Source organism: Stegodyphus dumicola, chromosome 2 (assembly GCF_044657685.1).
Source record: "Stegodyphus dumicola isolate Sdum_Otavi_A_Nest chromosome 2, ASM4465768v1".
NCBI lineage: Eukaryota > Metazoa > Arthropoda > Arachnida > Araneae > Eresidae > Stegodyphus > Stegodyphus dumicola.
This window is the reverse complement of record NC_140769.1, coordinates 9303207-9322995: the sequence shown is the minus strand read 5'-3', so window position 1 is coordinate 9322995 and position 19789 is coordinate 9303207. Positions and strand designations below refer to the sequence as shown.

At 34.3% G+C, this 19789-nt stretch overlaps 1 long non-coding RNA gene across 3 annotated transcripts in view; it reads right to left on the bottom strand.

Moving 5' to 3' along the window:
* The window catches only part of LOC118182414 (uncharacterized), a 522263-nt gene that overhangs the window by 370985 nt on the left and 131489 nt on the right, over window positions 1–19789 (bottom strand). For all 3 annotated transcript variants that reach the window (XR_015039383.1, XR_015039384.1, XR_015039385.1), the window contains one exon: window positions 14230–14398. This is a non-coding gene — a long non-coding RNA (uncharacterized LOC118182414). The remainder of the gene's footprint in view (window positions 1–14229; window positions 14399–19789) is intronic.

Below are 19789 nucleotides of genomic sequence, written 5' to 3'. Positions count from 1 at the left end.
GGATTTGAAAGCGAGCTGTGGAACATCTTTAGAAATAAAGCAGATTTTCATCTCCGGCTTGCGAGACTGTTGCCACTCGGAAAAATGAGGTCGAAAATGATCGTTTTTCAGAGTTTTTAATTAATATCTCTGATTTTAGATTTCTTGGGGGGGAGTGGACGTGACCTTTTACAGGACTCAGAAAAGAACTGTAGAAAGTTTGGTGAAGATAGCAATAGTAGTGACTAATTTATTAGAAGACAAACAAACAGACTTTCTTTATATATATAGATTATCTCTTTTAACTTAGATTTAATTATTTCTAATGGTTTTTTTTATTAAGAACACGTTCACAAAGTAATGTTGTCTATTTTAAATAAGCAACCATTTATGGTTAAGTTGTAGAGACATTGGAAGTAGGCAAGATGAAAAATATGCAACGCCTTCGCCGGGACTCGAACCACGGACCTCTGGAATACGCGTCCAGCGTGCAGACCATCACGCCACGAAGGCATGCCAAGAAATACCTTATAAAGTAACAGACTAATCGATTTTACACTAATTCCATGGAAAAAAATTCTGTTTACGAACATTTCGAAAGACGAACGGCCATCAGGAAAGAATTATATTCGTGAATATTTGTTTAACTAATATGTATTTAACTTAACAAAATTAAAGAAGAGGCTATTCTTTCGAAATTTATAAATGTAATATTTCGCCATATTATTAAACTACTAATTAAGCTTAAACAGTCGATCCATTGTTGCCATTCTTTAAACTATAAATTCTGAAAAATTACCTATTACCCAGCAAGTAAACAATCACGAAATATAATAAAACTGCTAAGACTTGTGATTAAATTCTGAACAATTACTAAACATTTATATCGTAATTAATTCATTTAAGGCGAAAATTTTTCAATGCTTCATTAACCATCATCAGTTTAATTAAATACATTCAGAAGATGAAAATAAATAACGTTAAAGCAAACTATTTCTTTAATTCTCTTAAGGTTATTCACATCTGAACATATATTTTGTATGGCTTCGAAGCCATATTATTTCTCTGACCTCTTAATAAAGACAAATGTGACGACCGAGAGACATGTTTTTTGTAAGGTATCCCTTGATTGTGAAAGGATTTGACCAACAGTATTAGTTTCCTTAATTAATATATGAAAGATTTAAAACATCTCTAACTAATACTAACCTTTGTTATAAAAAATTTACATGTATGTATATTTCTTCTCGGATTGTGAAAAAAGGCGGCGCTTTTTTCGCGGGCGCCCCCAAATTTTGAACACATTCCATTGTCCTTAATTCGAACATGTGGGCGAACTGCAGATATGTTATTAAACACAAATGGGATGTTGTATCAAATGTGCTCTTAGTCAAGAAATGGCATTTAGCGTCGAAACATTTAAAAGCGTTGTATCACTTTTCAAATTGTTGCCACCATATATTATCGCCGTGTATTATATTTAAATATATTAACTGATAAAGAATCTGCATGAATGTACATGTTCCTCCCATTGGAAAAAAACAAGGACACCTAGAGCCATCCAATTTTGAATAACGTAGTCCTCCATCCGAACATGGGCACCTGGAAGCCCAGAGTTGGAATTTCGAATTTGTTTTATTATCTCTTTCATATATTATAAAACCTTAACGAGTTTTCGATCAAGAAACTCAACGGTTTTAAAAAGAGCAGTGGCAACACTGTACAGAATAAAACATTTTTGTCTCCAGCGCGTGTAATTCTCTATCGGAAATTCTAAAGATATGTTCTTTTTTAATATTTTTTGATTTTGCTGTTGAGTCGAATTTTATGTGGCGTAAGTCCCAGGAGCGTAAAATTTAATAAATAAATTAAATACAAAAAACGTTAATAATAATTAGACCAAAAAAGTTTTGCAAAGCTATCTTCGTAACAAAGCTGTACAATATGATGAATTCAGAAAAGACCGAAAAAAAAAAAACAGGAAAATGTATGTCAACACTTTATGCTGCATCGGAATTCTAAACGTATGCTGCTTTTAAAATTTTTGTAATTTTTTGTTGAATTTTATACGGCGTAAGTGCGAAGAAAATGAAGCTTAGTAATAAAGCTAAAAATACAGAACAAAAGGGAGTGTTAGCAGGAATGAGTCTCCAAGAGTCCAAAAGTCTCTCACCTCTCTTTTCCTACCACCAAAATAATCGGCAGGTCTTTCAGCTCGCCAGTATTCTGAAACACCCAATGCCGCGCAGACACTATATACTTACAAACATCAGTTCCTCTTCGGGGAATCGAACCGGGGCCTGTAAGTACAGCAACCAGTGTAATAACTGTTATACCGAACAGCAAGCAGGGGAAATTAGAAACTATCTCACTGGGATTTCAATTCCAGACCAGCCGACTGCCAGTCAAATTTATTTCCAGTTACTTCACGAAGGCACGAAGTAACGAAGGAGAAAATTCCTTACATTCTCCCCACTTAAATTCGACTATGAGGGAAAGGTATTCGTCACACAGCATTTTAGTTCAGCAGCTAGATGCAGAGTGTTTTTTAGAATTCTTGTTTTTGCATTGGCTGGAATTTTAACTTCGGACTTGCCTACTGCCAGCTCAGCGTGTTTCCAATCACACCGCGAAGGCAAGCGGTGAAAGAGAAAACCTTTTACATTATAATTTTCGGTAGTTTTAATAATAGTAATAATAATTTGTCAATTAAAAAAATGCATTTTAAAAAAAGAGAATGAACAGTCGTTAAAATGTCCCTTTCCAAAAAGTGCATCGTCAAGCCATTTTACTAAGTCTTGTGTTTAAGTGAAATGTTAGATTTCTTTAGAACAATAAAGTTTGCTTGATTTTTCCTTTCCAAAGAGTAACAACTAAGCACTTAACTGGTTTAAAAAGAAAGCACTCCTAGACAAACACCTAAATAATCAACAATCCATCAAATCCTTAAACATAATGCAATTATAACAATTATTCATTAATGCATTTTGCTTACATACAGCCATAAAATGTCTGCTGAAAAAGAATTTGCAAATGAGCATCGAGTTGTAGTTTCGCAGTTTTACATTATCTTTCCTTTTAAACACGTACGCATCGTTATAAAGAAAAATAAAATTTAAGTTTCCCCCAACCACCCACTTAACAATGAATCGAAGCTAGGAAACACGGAAACATTATTTAACATGATAAAAGGGTAAAAACGGAATTTTTTTTTTCATTCCCCGCTTTTGGTACGAGGGCCCATGAAAGAAGTGGTTTAAAAAGTGAACAGCAAACTAGGGTAAACAGTTTCACCTCTGCTAGAAATTTCACAAAAGAAAAGGAGGAAAAAAAGAACACAACCATTCAACATTTCTAAAGTAAAGAAAACGTTTTGTTTTCAAATGTGCTCAAGAAACGAACGAAAGAAAAGAAACAGAACATGAACTGCTTTTTAGAGATAATATCGGCTGAGAAGGAATGGGAGAAAGTTTTAAAGAACTTTTTTTGTCTGCTCTCGCTTTTGTTCTTTTTTAATGCATTCTGTGACTTAGCCATTTGCAGTTAGCTGCATTATTGGATTAAAATATTTTTCGTCGAGATTATCTCTGTCGCAGTTTACATATACTTTAAAAAAATAGTAATAAAACACCGCTTTCCTTTTTGCAGCTGGTATTAAAATTTACATTTTTACCATTAGAGATGCCAAACTTGAGATGTGACAATATACGTGTTCTTTAAAATATACCACGCTGTTATCACTATAAAGAAAAAAAGAAAAAATGGTGGGTTGTGTTGCAGTGCCTCTTGTTATAGTGCCTTTTAACACATTATTAGTTGCTGATACTTTTAGAAAAACTATATCTAATTAAAGTACTGTTAAAAAATAACATAAGAAAATTCGAAAACTAGTTTTACAAACTTTTGAACTAATATATTTCCTTCATTGTTTCCTTCTAAAAGAGGTAAAAATTGTGAAGAAAAAATATCAAATATAATTCATTTAAATACGCATGCGCAAGTTATCGTTTGCAGCAATTTTTCAGAAATGGTTACGACTTTCATCAACATCTGGCAGCAATCGGTATTTCATTTCCTTTCGTGGTTTGTAAAGAAATTATTAGCTTTCGATGAATAAAGAACTTCTGCTTCGGAGATTTGTCAAAATGGCGAATGCAAATGAGCAAAGAACGTGCTTAAAATTTTGTTTCCGCCGGAAAATCGTTCGAAATACTGCAAAAATGCTTTTAAGGAGAATACTTAAAGAACAACAGCTTTTGGTGGTATACGATATTTACAGAAATGCAAAAATTGTTTGGAATATGAAGACATAAACACTTAAAATATTATTGAATCTAACTTTTACGACAACAGATTCTATGATAAATTCTAATCTATGAAAATATATGTTCACTGGTTGAAAGCAAAAAATTAATTGCATACAAAATTATGTCAGTCTCTCTCATGTCTGTTAAAATTACTTCAATCTGTCAGTCTCTGAAATCTGAATTCTTTCAGATTTCATTATTATCAGCCAAAAAGCGACAAAAAGTACCGAATGAGATATTAATCTCGAAACGTTGCGATCAAATATTATAATAATAAAATAAAAGTACTTGCCATCAAATATTATCACCCAGAATTGTATTTAAAATAAATTAAATAATGAATAATGTGCATGAATGTATGTATTTTTCTCGCACTGTGAAAAAACAGCGTACCTAGAGCCATCCAATTTTGAGTAACGTAGTCCTGCACCCGAACATGGAGCACCTGGAAGCTCGAATTTGGAATTTGTTTTATTATCTGTTTCATATATTGTAAATCTTTAACAAATTTTTGATTAACAAATTCCACGATATCAAAGCGAGCAGTAGCAACACTGTACGGAATAAAACATTCTTATCTCCAACGAGCGACATTGTCTATCGGAAATTAAATAAAGTAAACGAACAAAACTTTAATAACACAAGGATAAAAAAGTTTTGTTAAGCCATCCTAGACGAAAGTAATAGTAAGGAAATAAAGTAGTTAGTAAGAAAACTGAATACTGATATGATATACTGAGAAAACACTAAAAAATAACTAAATATCAGTTTTTTACTCTTTACTGCAAAATAATAAGCGCAAAATGTAAAGAAAAAAAATCTAAAAGCTTTCAGATTTTATATTATGCCCAGGATGGCATTTTTTTAACGTTTTGTGCGTTACCTTCATCTATTAAATATCCTATTCTTCGCACTCAAACCATAAAATTCAACTCAACAGTAATATCACAAAATATTTAAAAAGAGCATAGCTTTAGAATTTCCAATACACAGTTTCGAGCGCTGAAGATAAAAATGTCTTTCTTTCGTACAGTGTTGCCATGGCTCGCTTTGAAATCATAGAGTTTGTTAATCAAAAATTCGTTAAATTTTCATAAAATAGAAACAGATGATAAAACAAATTCGAAATTTCAAATTCCGTCTTCCAAGTTGCCACCTTCGGGTGGAGGACTAGGTTATTCAAAATTGGATGTCTTAGGTACCGTTGTTTTTTCACAATGCGAGAAACTTTTATGCATTCATGCAAATTCTTTATTATTTAGTTTCTTTAATATTGGCGATAATATTTGGTGGCAACAGTTTGAAAAGTGAACGAATGTAGAAAGTGAAACGAAGCAAAATGCCGTTTTGAGACTGATAGTACTTTGTATCTAACGCCTTTTGGGGGGCTAAAAACAGAAAAATATATGCGAACATTTACCGCTGCGTCGCGATTTCTAAACGTATACTGCTATGATGCTTTTAAAACGTTTGCGCTTTTGCTGTTGAATTGTATATCGCATAAATGCGAAGATGCTTAATAATAAAGCTAAAAAGACCCCTCCCCAAAAAAAGGGGTTATTAGGAGTTTGTGCAACAGCAGACTGGTAGACTGCGAGCTCAATGAGAGCGTAAAACACCTTAACAGACTAACAGACCGTTTATAATCTGAAACCTTTCAGTCCTTTTAATTTTTTTTAAATTATTATTTTGCGCGCATGCCTTTGATTACTTGTTTATGTTTCATCTCTAATGACAGATATATAATCATTATTATTATTGATTTTGTAAGGTATTTCTCCTGCCTTCTTAGCATGTCTTCCATCGTGGTGTATTGGTCAAACGAAGGCGTTGCTCATTTTTCATCTCTGCTTCCAATTAATTAATGTCTCTACAATTTTAAAAACATTTTAAAGAACATTTATATATGTATATATGTATATCCACTCTGTTACTCAGCTAGATGAGCTCAGTTTTTTTTTTTTTTTTTTACATGTTAGTAAATTGTGCATTTTTTTTTTTTTTTTCTTGAAAAGCGATTGAATTATGATGTTCTTATGTTCCGGTTAAGGCTTTTATGTCTTTGGTTACACTGCATTCAATAGGTGTAGAATTACCATCAATTTAAAAGTTGTTTATGTGTAACTAAGCCTAACGGTTGTTTACATTTGAAACTTAGCAGAATAGTCAGTTTCAGTTAAGACAGTTTCTGAACTTTCAGTGTCTATTTTGCCGAGTGAGACCAAAAGTAAAGTGCAAAGTGAAATCGAAAGTAAAGTAAAGTAAAGTAAAGTGCAAAGTGCCGAGTGAGACCAAACGTTTTGTGCACCGAAAATCTTCCTTCTTGCAAGCTGGCTAAAATGCCCATTACAATCCACCATCAGCTTCATAAATTAGAAACGAACAAATGCAAAATAATGCGATTAGTGTTAATAATGTTAATAAAATGTAACTAAAATCAAAATTTTCTTTGTTAACCTAAGTAGGAATCGATTTTTTAAGGTATTTCTCTCGCCTTCTTAGCGTACCTTCGCGGTGTAGTGGTCTGCATACTGGGCGCGTATTCCAGAGGTCTGCGGTTCGATTCCCGGCGAAGGCATTGCTAATTTTTCATCTCTGCTTCCAACTAACGTAATGTCTCTACAATTTTAAAACCATTTTTTATATTACTTGTACTGTTTAGAATGATGAGCATACAATCGGTAATGTACAATTAAATGAAGTTCACATGCAATATGCACATGCAGTATGCTATTTACATGCAATGAGCAATATGGGTACAACATATGCAGTCACTTTGCACATATAATGTAGAAAAATATATAATTCAGTAAATAAAAAAGTGATGTTATTTTTCAAAGCAAATGAATCTACCTTAACACTGTAATGTGTTTTACTTCGTCCGAAGTGAGCATTCTTCATCGGAAATCTGTGGCACTATATTTAATTTAGTATAAGGACCTTCGTGTCTCACTAGATGAGAGGATACCACCCCGTGGGACGTGTGCGAGGGTCTTCCCCTACCAGCAACCTCTCGAAAAGGCTTTCGGTTCACCATATATTTAGAGTGCCCTTTCGCTACACAGACACTATACATTTACAAACATTTATGCCTTCTTTGGGATTCGAACCTGGGCCCTACGGTACAGCAGTCAGAGTGTACTGTACACTGACTACTACCCTGGTTGCATAATTCCCAAGTGCACATCAGTATCGCCACTGAGGGAGGGGTTTCAAAAAATGGACCAATGAGCTTCTATTGCTCTTGTGTCGCTGAATCTGTGAAACTATGCATATGAGCGCATGTTATTGTTCACGTTTTATTTTGCATTTGTTTCGCAGTTATAAAGGTAAGGCGTATAAATGTTGTTCTCATTTTAGTAGCATATTTCGTAGTGCTTTCATTTTTAGAAGTTCATTTAATCATCAGCCTTTCACTTTCGCGAAACTTATCCCGCACTGATATTTTGGATTAATGTTTGTGGCAAATTATCGCTCTTTATAACGAGGAAATGATTTGAGCTACAATTATCCTCGAATATCATGCATTTACTGACATATTTGGATTAAGGGTATTCAAGCGTATAACTTATTTTTTGCTGAGCTGGGAATAACTGGAAGTGTTATAATGAATCTAGTATTTTCTCATCTCAAGGTTTGCAGTTCTTTGATTTTGGGAGTGTAAGATTCAAAATATATATTATAAATGATCTGGATTATATCTATTGCTAACGTTACATATGATTAAATTAAATACATTCCTTGTGAATAAGATAAATTCCTTTTGCTTGAAGAGTGTTTCTTGTGCAGGCAATAATACATTTAAGAGTGAATGAAATTTAACACCCTAAATGTGTAAAAGGAATGCAAATTTGGAAAGTTCACTCTGTCTTAAACTGTGCATTGGCTATTATTATAGAACATCTGATTGCACAGAGAAAAAAAAAAAAAAAAAAAAGCTAAAACTTCTACTATTTACAAGTAGAATTATGCTTAGATTTGTTTTAAGTTCGCACTGAAAATTTTCACAAGAAATCCACACTGCTTTAATTATTTTGTTCAGAAAATAGCGTCGCAAAAGATTTTTAACCGCCTAACTTTGCTTAAAGCGCGGCAAAGGTCGTGTGGAAATGACAGAGATATTACTATAAGCCCACTAGCCGACGCCACTCCCTTGTTGGCGATATAGATGTGCACTTACGAAATATATATCCCAGTTGGGGGGGGGCGAGCTCCTGGTCTGACTTGCCAATACTCTTTGTCTGAACTTAGACATTTACTCATTATTCAAAGAGTTTGCATTTCAGCTGAAGTTCATGAAAAGTGTACTAAGATGAACATAAAAAATAACGTGTACATTAAAAAGAATTTCTCTTCATAATCAAGACTCTATACTTCAATAATGAATTTAATCTTCCAGAAAAAAGTCCATATCTTTATATTTAAAGAAGAAAGTCTGTATGTGTGTTTGTTCGCGATTAACTCAGTCACTACTATAGCCTATCGTCACCAAACTTTTAACAATTCTTTTCTGGGCCCTGGGAAACATCGTCCACTCTAAAAAAAAAAAAAAAAAAAAAAATCTAAAATGAGAGATATCAATTAAAAACTCTGAAAACGCCAATTTTCGCCCCCTCATTTTTTCGAGTGGCAACAGTGTCGCACGCTGGAGATGAAAATCTGCTTTATTTCGGGAAGTGTTGCCACTGCTCGCTTTCAAATCGTAGAATTCGTTAATAAAAAATTTCCAAGTTTTACAATGAAATAAAAACAGCATTGCGAAACATTAAACACATTATTCCCTATTTCAAGAATTTGTCGGAAGCCATTTCGACTATTCCCACATCTTCGTACGACTTTAATCAGCGGAGACATTAATTAAAAACTCTGAAATCACTCATTTTCGCACTCATTTTTCCGAGTGGCAACAGTTCTCGCAGGTTGGATATGAAAATGGCTTTATATCGAAAAGGGTTGCCACTGTTCGCTTTCAAATCGTAGAGTCTGTTGATAAAAAATTTGGAAGTTTTACAAAATCTACATATATGTATATAAAAGAATGCCTGTTTGCGTGTTTGTTATTTCGCGTTATTGATTTCTGATCAATTATGATGAACTTTTTAAGACATTTAATCGACTAAAATTGAATATAGGTGAAATATTAGATGGAAGTCGAGCTTTTACGAAGAAAAACGAAAATCATTAAAAACTGCGTGCTATTATTGCTGTTATAATGAGAGAGAATTAGTTTATTTTTCTATGGAAATATTTCATGTGGGTTCCATATCTCATCAGACTGAAGAATGTATGACTATGAAAATTGTATTTTTTGCATCGTTATTAGAGAAGAGTTATAGCAGTATTGTTCCTTTCGTTGTTAGATACATTCATCACTCTCAATCTAAGTTAACTGGCATCGGGTACTTCCGCTAGTTTATTAACTAGTTATTCCGCTTCTTATTTATTTCGCTAGTTTCAAAACTGTTGCTTCTATACACATTTACTTCATATAAAAAATAATACCACAAATAATTTAACTATTGCCTAACTCTCATTTAGAAACAAGCAACGCGCCATTAACTTCAAAACTCTCCAAAATATTCTTTTCCTTATATTTCTCACTGTAATTATCGGTAACTCTCTTCCCCGGAGAGTTTCAAAACGAATGCTCTTTTCGAACTTTAATCTCGTATTACCATTAGCAAAATTTCAAATGAGTTCTGGCAGCTCTTCCCGCTGCTACGAATTTCGTTATTTTTCCCATTTTCCGCAGAGGTTTTCTCGAAAATTGTGTGGCTTCTTCATTTAAATATTTATCTTATTCCATTTCGTAATTCGTTTTATGGCAGCAATAAAGAGACATTAGCTCCACGAAAAATTTTAGTTCCCGAAAAACATTTATCCTAACGTCCCATTGTTTGCTCGCACCGCAGTTAAATTATAGAATATGATACTAAGCTGGCTGTAAATGGTATTAGTTTGTATGTGAAGGGGGGAGATCATAAAAGAAGTATATGGAATTTGAAATATGCATGTATCGCGTGCATGTTTTTATATAAAATTAGTAAAGTAAATTGTGCTGTTGTTGTAAAATTTGTGTATAAAATCGCAAATATTAAATCAGCTATGAAACCTACAAGGTTAATAATGGAGATTTAAAGCCACTATGGTTATTGCAAGTTTGTAACTCTAACAAAATAATATTTAGATTAAAAAAAACTTGAAAACTATTTAGATTAAAATAAATAAATATTTGAAAGGTTTCAGATTTTACATTATGCCCAAAGGGGCACTTTTTTTTAACATTTTGTGTGTTACCTTTATTTGTTAAATATTATGTTCTTCCCTCTTAAACCATAAAATTCAATTCAACAAAAAATATCAAAAAATAATTTAAAAAGAGCTTACCTTTAGAATTTTCGATACACAGTCTCGCGCGCTGAAAATAAAGATGTCCCCCCCGCACAGTGTTGCCATTTCTCGCTTTGGTTTTTGGTTTGGTTTTATTAGATTACGGCAAAGCACTCGAGGGCTATCTGCCTTAAGGGATTCTTCGTGAAAGACTTTCTAAAGGAAACTGGCTAGTATACACCTTACATAAGGGAAAACCACGAAAACGCCCATGCAGCTAGCCCGTTCGCGGGATTCGACATTTCTCGCTCGCTTGGAAATCGTTAAGCTCGTTAATCAAAAATTCCTTACAGTTTTACAAAGTATGAAATAGGTGGTAGACACAGATTCCAATTTTGGGCTTCAAGATACCCATATTCGAGTGGAGAACTGCATTATTCAAAATTGGATGGCTCTAGGAACCGTTATTTTATCACAATGCGAAAAACATGCATACATTTATGCAGATTCTTCATTATTTACTTTCTTCAAATACAATACGGGGCGATAATATTGGGTGGCAGCAATTTTAAAAGTGACGCACCGTTTATAGTGATTTGACTCAAAATGCCAAAATGAAATTAATAGCCCTTCTGGGCTAACCCCCTTTGGGCTAGAAAGGTCTGAAAACAAACTGTGCTTAAATGATATAGTTATAATTGTAAGGAGGTGTCACATTCTTCATACGTGCTACTGTGGTGTAATTGGTTATCACCTGCAAGCAGTAAATCCGAAAATTCGTGGTTTATTTTACGTTATTATATTCGTGGCCCAATTTATTTCGCATCTTTCCAGACTCTAAAAGAGCGAACAGTCTCTAGAGTGAAGCCCGAATTAAAGAATGCTGTAACGCGGCACCTCCTGCAGTTATTCGACTGGGTTAAGGCCTTTCTCCAGTTGCCTTTTGGACAAAGCCGCTGTTTTATGGGATCGAGTCAAAACTGCTCACTCGATGAATTGATTAGGTTCTTTTCATCACTCACCGCTCACTAACAATAAAATTGAGGAAAAAGATCAGGAATGAGAAGTGAGTCAAGAGAAGTTAGCGAGGATGGAGAAAATTTCATAGCTTATAATTAAAAATTTCTTCTCGAAAAAATTACAAAAATTACTAAAAAATACAAATTTTAAAAACAAATTAGAACATAGTACAGACTTTTATTTGGACTGAACCTAAATTTCGAACTATGAAAGAAGGATCTCAAGTAAGCTTAATAAACAAAGAGATATTAATAAAAGTATACCAAATTCAATTAATACTGAGGAGCTAAAATTCTTTGAGCTAATTTTTATAAAATATTCTCGTGCGATTTCTACAAAACTTGGCACTTTGGCACAATTTGAGAAGTAGAATCGAAATGTGGGGAAAGAAAGGGTTTGTTTTTTTAGAAGAAGTCTGATTTTGTGTCGGAATTCCTATGTTAGAAACATGCTATACATAAATAGAATATATATTCCAGGTCGCGCTTTCGAGACAGTAAAAACGCAAGTTAAATTTCGTCAATCGGTTCAGTAAAACGAGAGATATGACACAGAATCCAGAATGCCTCCCTTTTTATGGTAGAAGTTGTATATTTACATAAAGTACTCAGAATGCTTTTTAAAAAAATTCGTTATTTTACTGGTGTTTGGAATAAGATAGATCTCTGTGTATAGTAAAATCCTTAACTGGCAATTACTCTCACATACTGAACTCAACTTAGTCCTGAAGTAGGAACGTAAAAACAGGAAACAACAATATGGTGACAAGGCAAATGCACTCATAAAACGTTAATTCGGATTGTAACGTTTCATGAGTTTTCTTATAGGAGGGACGAAATCCCTCCCACTATTGAAATGGCTAGAATATTTTTTCTTTGGATATTATTCCATTTTGAAAACGGTAAAAAATTGCAGCGAAAATGTATGCGCAAAAGCGCCAAATCTAGCAAACGCGCCCATTTAACAGTGCGCCAAATCTAGCGTACGCGCTAATTTCAGATTGCGTAAGTTTATATAGTTCTGCATTTCTTAAGACGCCATTGAAATACTACTTTAATTTTTAAATCCTTTTTTGATTTTAAATCCTTTTTTAATATCCTATAGATTTAATAATTTGGGAATTGCCCATGACGAAAAGTCGGCAATAGAATTCTGGGTAAAATGCAGAATCACCCATTGTTTGACGCGTTTTTAAGAATTGCACATACTCGGTATCCATGTGCTCATCGATCTATTTTCACTTAAAAAAAAAAAAAATCCCAGAATTGCACAAAAATGGCACTGAGCACACCCTTGGCTTTATCTATGTACACATCGACCTATTTTCACTAAAAAGCAAAAGAAAATTGACAAAAATCCAATTGTTTTCACCCTTGTAAAAAGCGGCAAACAAATAAGTGAGCGATTCTGCACTTTACCGAGAATATTTTCAAAGAAAAGGCATCATTCATTATAGAAAATTACGCTTGAACAACCAACAAGATGAAATTATGCTTTAGCGATAATTCGGTAGCGAAATAGCGATGCAAGCATCCATTCAGTTATGTTTAGCAATTTTTTTATAAATTATAATAATGATCTGAAATAGTTATTTACTCTTATGCTTCCATTCAGTCATGTTTAGTCTTTTTCATATAAATTACAATAATAAAAATTATTAAATGAAACTAACCTTTCATCTAAATTAAAACATCAATCTTTGATAGTTATTTACTATTATACTTCCTTTCTTGCCGCAATTATTTTTGGCAGCATTGGCATCAATAGTTTGGCGATTTTTACGACCCTCAAAACCCAATAGTACCTTTCTTTATAATAAATCAAAATCTATACATTTGCCAATATAGGCCTCATTTGAAAAATGATTTTTCAAATTTCCTTTCATGTTGTTACGAAACTTACAGCTGCGGTAAGATAGCTTCTCTGGAAACCGGGTTTAGGGTTGCTAGAAAATAGCAAGGATAGTCAGGGTTTCCAGATTTGGCGGGATATTGCCCATTTGGTGACAGAACTTGTGATATGCCATAGAATGAGCGAGGACATTCTAGAATAAATTCTTACGGTTTTCTCGAGAATGTTCTCGAAGACAGGTCAAAAACTATAAATACGCTGCCGGTACGCGGAGTAGCAGATTATCGCGAAGAGTATCTGGAGTATGTTGAGTTCAGCAGTAGCTTTGCCGTGAAGCTGTCTTCACCGTTATAGCCTGATACACTGAGTGATGTGTTGCTGATTGTTTGAGAATGTTTATTGTATTTTTTTGACAGCTATAAACGTGTCTTTGGAACTCTTCTGTGTAATACTGACGAATAAATTGTGCTTTGATTCTTCATCAAGAGTCCTCAATCACTCCAAATCCATGAACCAATAATAAGATATATTAAAAATCTTTTTGAATTAAAAAGAAGAGGGGAAATGGTGTTGAAGCGACATTTTTTCCTCGATTATGTTTTGCCCTGGCATTTTAGCGCTAGGTTCTAATAGTTTTAAAAACATTCCCGTTATTTATTGTTAATTTTTTAGTACTTTCAGTGAATTCTCTACATAATCATTGTTTTCGTGTTACTAACAAACACATACAATCACCACCTACCTGTGAAGGTCATGCCGAACATTTCTCCTCCAGCTGTGGAACTTCATGCCAGCCAAATACAAAAAACCTACTCCTCACAGAAAACAGACACGAACCGGCCTTCACCGACCGATTTGGTTGAGTCGGCCGCACATGCACCTTCTCTGATCATTTATGGGTGATTGGAGACCTAAGGAGTAGCAGAGATAACAATAAGAACAGGAGAGATTCAAGAAAATAGAAATGAAGATATTGAAATTTGAATATTACTTTGTATTCTCTATGGAATGTAGGTTACTTAAAAAAAAAATAGTATTGTGATAGTTACCTGCAGTTTATCTATTTTTCATTTGTTATTTTCCTCTTATTGTAACCGCAGGCCACCAACGGCCGAGCGGTAAAGTTATAAGGTATTTCTCCCGCCTTTTTGGCATGGCTTCGTGGTGTGGTGCTCTGCACACTGGGCGCGTATTCCAGAGATCCGCAGTTCGATTCCCGGCGAAAGCGTTCCTCATTGTTCATACCTCCTGCTTCCAAAAAATACCTAATGACACTACAGTGGCGCCCGAACTAAGAGGGTTCTGAATGATGATTCTCCACAACCAGGATTTGCGAATCACCTTATTTCTCCAGCCAAATACAAAATGCTGGAGAAGTATTTCTCCAGCATTTTGCATTTTGTATACCTTCTTGGCGCGTATTCCAGGGGGCCACGGTTCGATTCCCGGCGAAAGCTCTGCTCATTTTTCATCTTGCTGCTTCCAAAAAATAACCTAATGTCACTACAAAATCGCTGGACGCTGGTAGTTCAGTCAGAGGTTCAAATCCCACGAACGGGCTGGCTAGCTGCAAGGGTGTTTTCGTGGTTCTCCCCACGTGTAACGCGTATAAGAACCTATTTCTCTCAAAAGGTCTTCCACGAACGCATCTGCCTTCGAGACTTTGCCGTAACTACATAAACCAAACCAAATTAAACCTTACTGTAACCGCGTTCTTCGAAAATTAAATTGACTCGCATGGTTTTCTCCTCCCGGTTTCTGAATAAAATTAATTGAAAAAATTTAAGAAATTAGTTAAAAAATAAAAACTAGTTAAAATTAGTACAAAAAGGTTGATGGAACAAATTAAGTTCATGAATCAAGATTTCAGTTTATTTTTAAAACATTATGCAAAGAAAATTTCCCATACGTGTTTTTACTGTTTCTAACACGAGTAGTAATAAATTAGAGTACTTAGTAAAACCGAACGATGCAGCGCAATGAAGAACAATGTCAATAACCTAATATATATAGCGCTCATGTCAGTTTTTTCATAGCATTCGATAAATACCTCGCCACATTCCAACGACTAACTTTATTCTTTCCAAAATGGCATAAATAATTGCACCGGGCCCCACCCGCCATCCCACCGGAGTTAATCTACCGAAACTGAATCTTTTGTTAGCGGCGAAGCTGTTTTTGTAACACTGTTGATTAAACGCACGTTGCTTAATGATGCGGGGCCAATAAAAAAAGGAAATCTCTCGTATCTTAGGAGAGATCAAAGGAACGTTGCCTTCTCATCTTTGACGGATTTAGAACTTTACAATTTAATTTGAGGAGAAGACGCAGATGATACGCTCCATTCGAATCGTTCTCCGAGGTATTTGCCACGCCCATCAATCTTTGTAAAGTGGCTTGCTCTCATAACGATCAGTTGTCAGAGAAGCCAACTTATAATGTGGGAAAGGCTAACCACCTTAGAACGTAGAATTTTAAAGTTTTCGGAGCAGAGAAAATCAGCTATACCTTCAATGGGATTGGTGCTACGTATCTTCCACTTCCTAATCGATACATTACGCACTTATACCGCGAAAGCACGCACGGGGGACTCCGATAATTCCATACAAATAAACCAAGGAAAAGTGTACAACAATGCTCTATAATGATATCTCGTCACAACAGCACACTTTTCTGCAAACCAGCCTGTACTCCTTAAGACACTGTACTAAAAGAAAAGATACCCAAGCCTGGCAAGCACGAGGCTGCCTCTTTAACACAGTTAAACCCCCGAACCCCTGTAGGCGATCCAAGGGAGACTAACCCCCAGCCAATCCAGGCGGACAATTTTTGTTTCACGCAGTCTCTGTATAAACAACGCACAAAGTCAATGGTAGACAACAGTGCATTAACAAAACAAAACAAAAAAAAAAAAAAAGAGTTACACATCGACCATCTTTCCAGTTTTGACCATGGAGGTAGGAAGTGAGAAGGAGAGGCCCTAACCAGGTTCCCCCATACACTGGCGATCCCTTCTTGGGGACCAAAATATTCAATGTTTTACCATCAAGTTCAGGTTAATGGTAAAACATTCAATGGGGAATAAGTGTATGGGAGAAAACTAACCGCTTATTCCCCATATACTCTTATTCCCATATTCCTTCGTGGTGATCAAAACATTCAATGTTTTACCATTACGTTCAATGGATTTTGACACAATCGGATGTAAATATTTTGTAATTATGTCGTAAATACACATATAAATGTATATATTTTCTTTTTCTGCAATATTTCAGAATCCTAAGTATATGAAAAGAATACAATTTTAAACAGCATTTCATTCTGAACAGAATTAAATGCTATATTTTTCACAGAACAGTTTGCTCAGAAAGGTTTAATTTGAATGAAATATTTATAATGAATTATATTAGAATATATATAATGAATTATATTAGAAAAAATGTATGGTAATTCGATTTTAGTCGGTTAAGGATTACAAAAATTAAGATCAAAGTTTATTGTATTATTAATATTAAAATTACGCATTATTTCTTTTCTATTTATAAATCTTCTTCCTAAAATACTTTCTGAAATATGGCATGATGTTTTAGCTTCTGAGGCATCTTTTAAATCGAAAAATATAAATCAATTAATAATTAATGCTCTATTCGGTCCATTTCAAATTAGATCACCTTTTATTTTAATAGCGAAATATGTTAAATAGTATTTAACTTTCTCTGAATATTTTTGAAAGGGAATAAAAAAATGATTTTTTAAATATTATTTAAAACTTGTAATTGAGTTATTATAAAAGGTAAGGAATGATTCTTTAAATTATATTCATCAGATATTTTTGCTCTTAATTTCAGCAATACATATTCTAAAACTCTTCTTTACTACTTCCTTAATTAAGTACGCATCTCATAGAATTTGCTTTACAATACCTTTTAACGGATTGTTTTCCAGTACAAAGAATTCTTGCTTAAATAGCTTTATAAACGTATTTGTCAACAGATTTGAATTTATGTTTACAATTCAATGTTAAGGTTATTATATATTTATATAATATTTATAATCATTATAAATTTAGATGCAATTTAGCATATACCCGAAATTCTTACATAAGAAATATGTACAAATTTAATTTTAATGAAAATTCCATGCATTATTTTTAATACCCACACAAAGGTAAGTTTTTCTTCGATATTCCTCCACGATGGCATCTTCTCTTTAGACAGATAGCCCTTGCATGCCTTATTGTATTTGATAAAAACTTAACCAGACCTATGTGCCTAATTACAAATATTTTAACATGCATACTTTTATATTTACATTTAGCCATCAAGTTTCAAACTTTTGACTTAAAACACGTTTTAGGATACATTCATTATCAAATTCAAATCTTCTAATAAATATATTTTGACAGAGCACTCATTACCTCTTTTGGCGATTTTACCGAGTTTAATGATTCTCTGATAATTATAATAAATAATAATTATCCATTTCACACTTAAACATTAACGGCATTTTCATCAGATTGCAATGTGGGTTGCTTTACTCTGTATAACATTGCTTCATTCGCCGAGTTCGCTAATGCATCCATCTTCTGTTCCACACATTTGTGTAAAACCGTATATAATTTTACACAAATGTGTGGTTACAAATCAAGGAAAAGTTAGCTTATTGGCATATCTGTGTGTATATTTATTATTGTTACGAAATGTACAGGCGCGGTGAGATAGCTTCCCCGCAAAGTAGTTTTAGGGTTTCCACAAAAATAGCAAGGAAGGCAGGGTTGAAACAGTCGGCGATAAATCGCCCATTTGGCGACAAAATCGGCAATATGCCATGGACGGTTGGAGAACCTTCTGGAACGAATTCTTACCGGTTTAGCCCAGAATATTCTCGAACACCAGTCAAAAGCTATATAAACCCTGCTGGTACGCGGAGAGTTATTATTATTATACACCCGGGACTGTGCTCTGTGTGTCGTCGAGTGCATTGCGAGTTGTAGCGGGATAGTGTTGAGGGTACGTGGAGTTCCAAGAACGACCGAGCAGAGTCAGGAGCTGTACTCTGGTGCTTTGCAGTGAAGCTGTCTCCACCGTGATAGCCTACTAACCTGAAGGTTGTGTCGCTGATCGTGTCAGCGTGTTTATAGTAGTTCATTGACGACTGTGAAACGTGTTTTTGAGCTGTCCTGACAATACTTGCTAATAAAGTGTATTTCAATACTTCATCAAGTAGTGTAATCGTTACTCACTCCAAATCCACACGAACCACGTACGAACGTGAAAGAAGAAAATAACGTAACAACTGGTGTCAGAAGAAAAGAAACACAACATTATTTTTGATGAGGATTGCAGCATTTGGTGGTAGTTTTATTTTTTAATTAACCCAAATAAACAAAAAGTGTAAACACAAAGTAATTATTTTAAAATTATATTAAAATAAAATGATGAGTTTAAAATGAGCAACTATAAAGCCTCTCCTCTAAAATTTTTCAAAAGTACTATCAGGTTCAATTTTCCTTCTAACCTTCTTCGGGAACATACAAGGACCTGACTAGGAACAGAGAGCTTACTAAAGCTATGTTCACTAACTGTAGTAAGTAGACAGGATACAGACGAAGGGTATACAAAACCCTTTATTTTTCTCTATATACAATAACTTCCGTACTTCGGAATACACTGACCCTCCACTCGGGGTCTAACGTAAAAAAGTATAAAAATAAAACTAAACTCTAATTTAACTTTAGAACAATACACGTGGAAGATTGGCCTTATAAAAACAGGAAGCGTATGTAGCACAGAGACTGTGAACACTACAATACGTTTAATTTATCAAGAGGATTAAAACCTCTGGCCTGGAAGGCGAACAGAAACTGCGTAACTTCTAAGGTAAGCGGCCTGCGTTGACTTACTGCTTCCTCTCTCTCGCTTGGCAAAAAGGCCACACTTAAATACTTGGCGTTCGCCAGACAAACTTTGCATAAAAACCTTCACGCTTATAATTCTGGCCGGAAGTAGAAAATAAGAAGTGATAGTAAAGATTTAAAATAAAATAAACGTTAGTAAAACTTAAGATCCTTACATACTTCCCGCCAGAGTTAATTAGTTTGAAACTGAGGTCTAAAACGACCTTGTTGAAAACTTTTAGCTCTAGAATCTAACGCGAGGCCAACCTTTTACAAACACAACTTCCCTAGAAACTAGAAAATTTAAAAGAAAGAAATTTGTTACAATAGCAGCTCCCAGGATATACAACAATCTTTTTTTCATCTGTACTGCATCTAAACAGGAGCTTTATTCAATTCTGGTTCC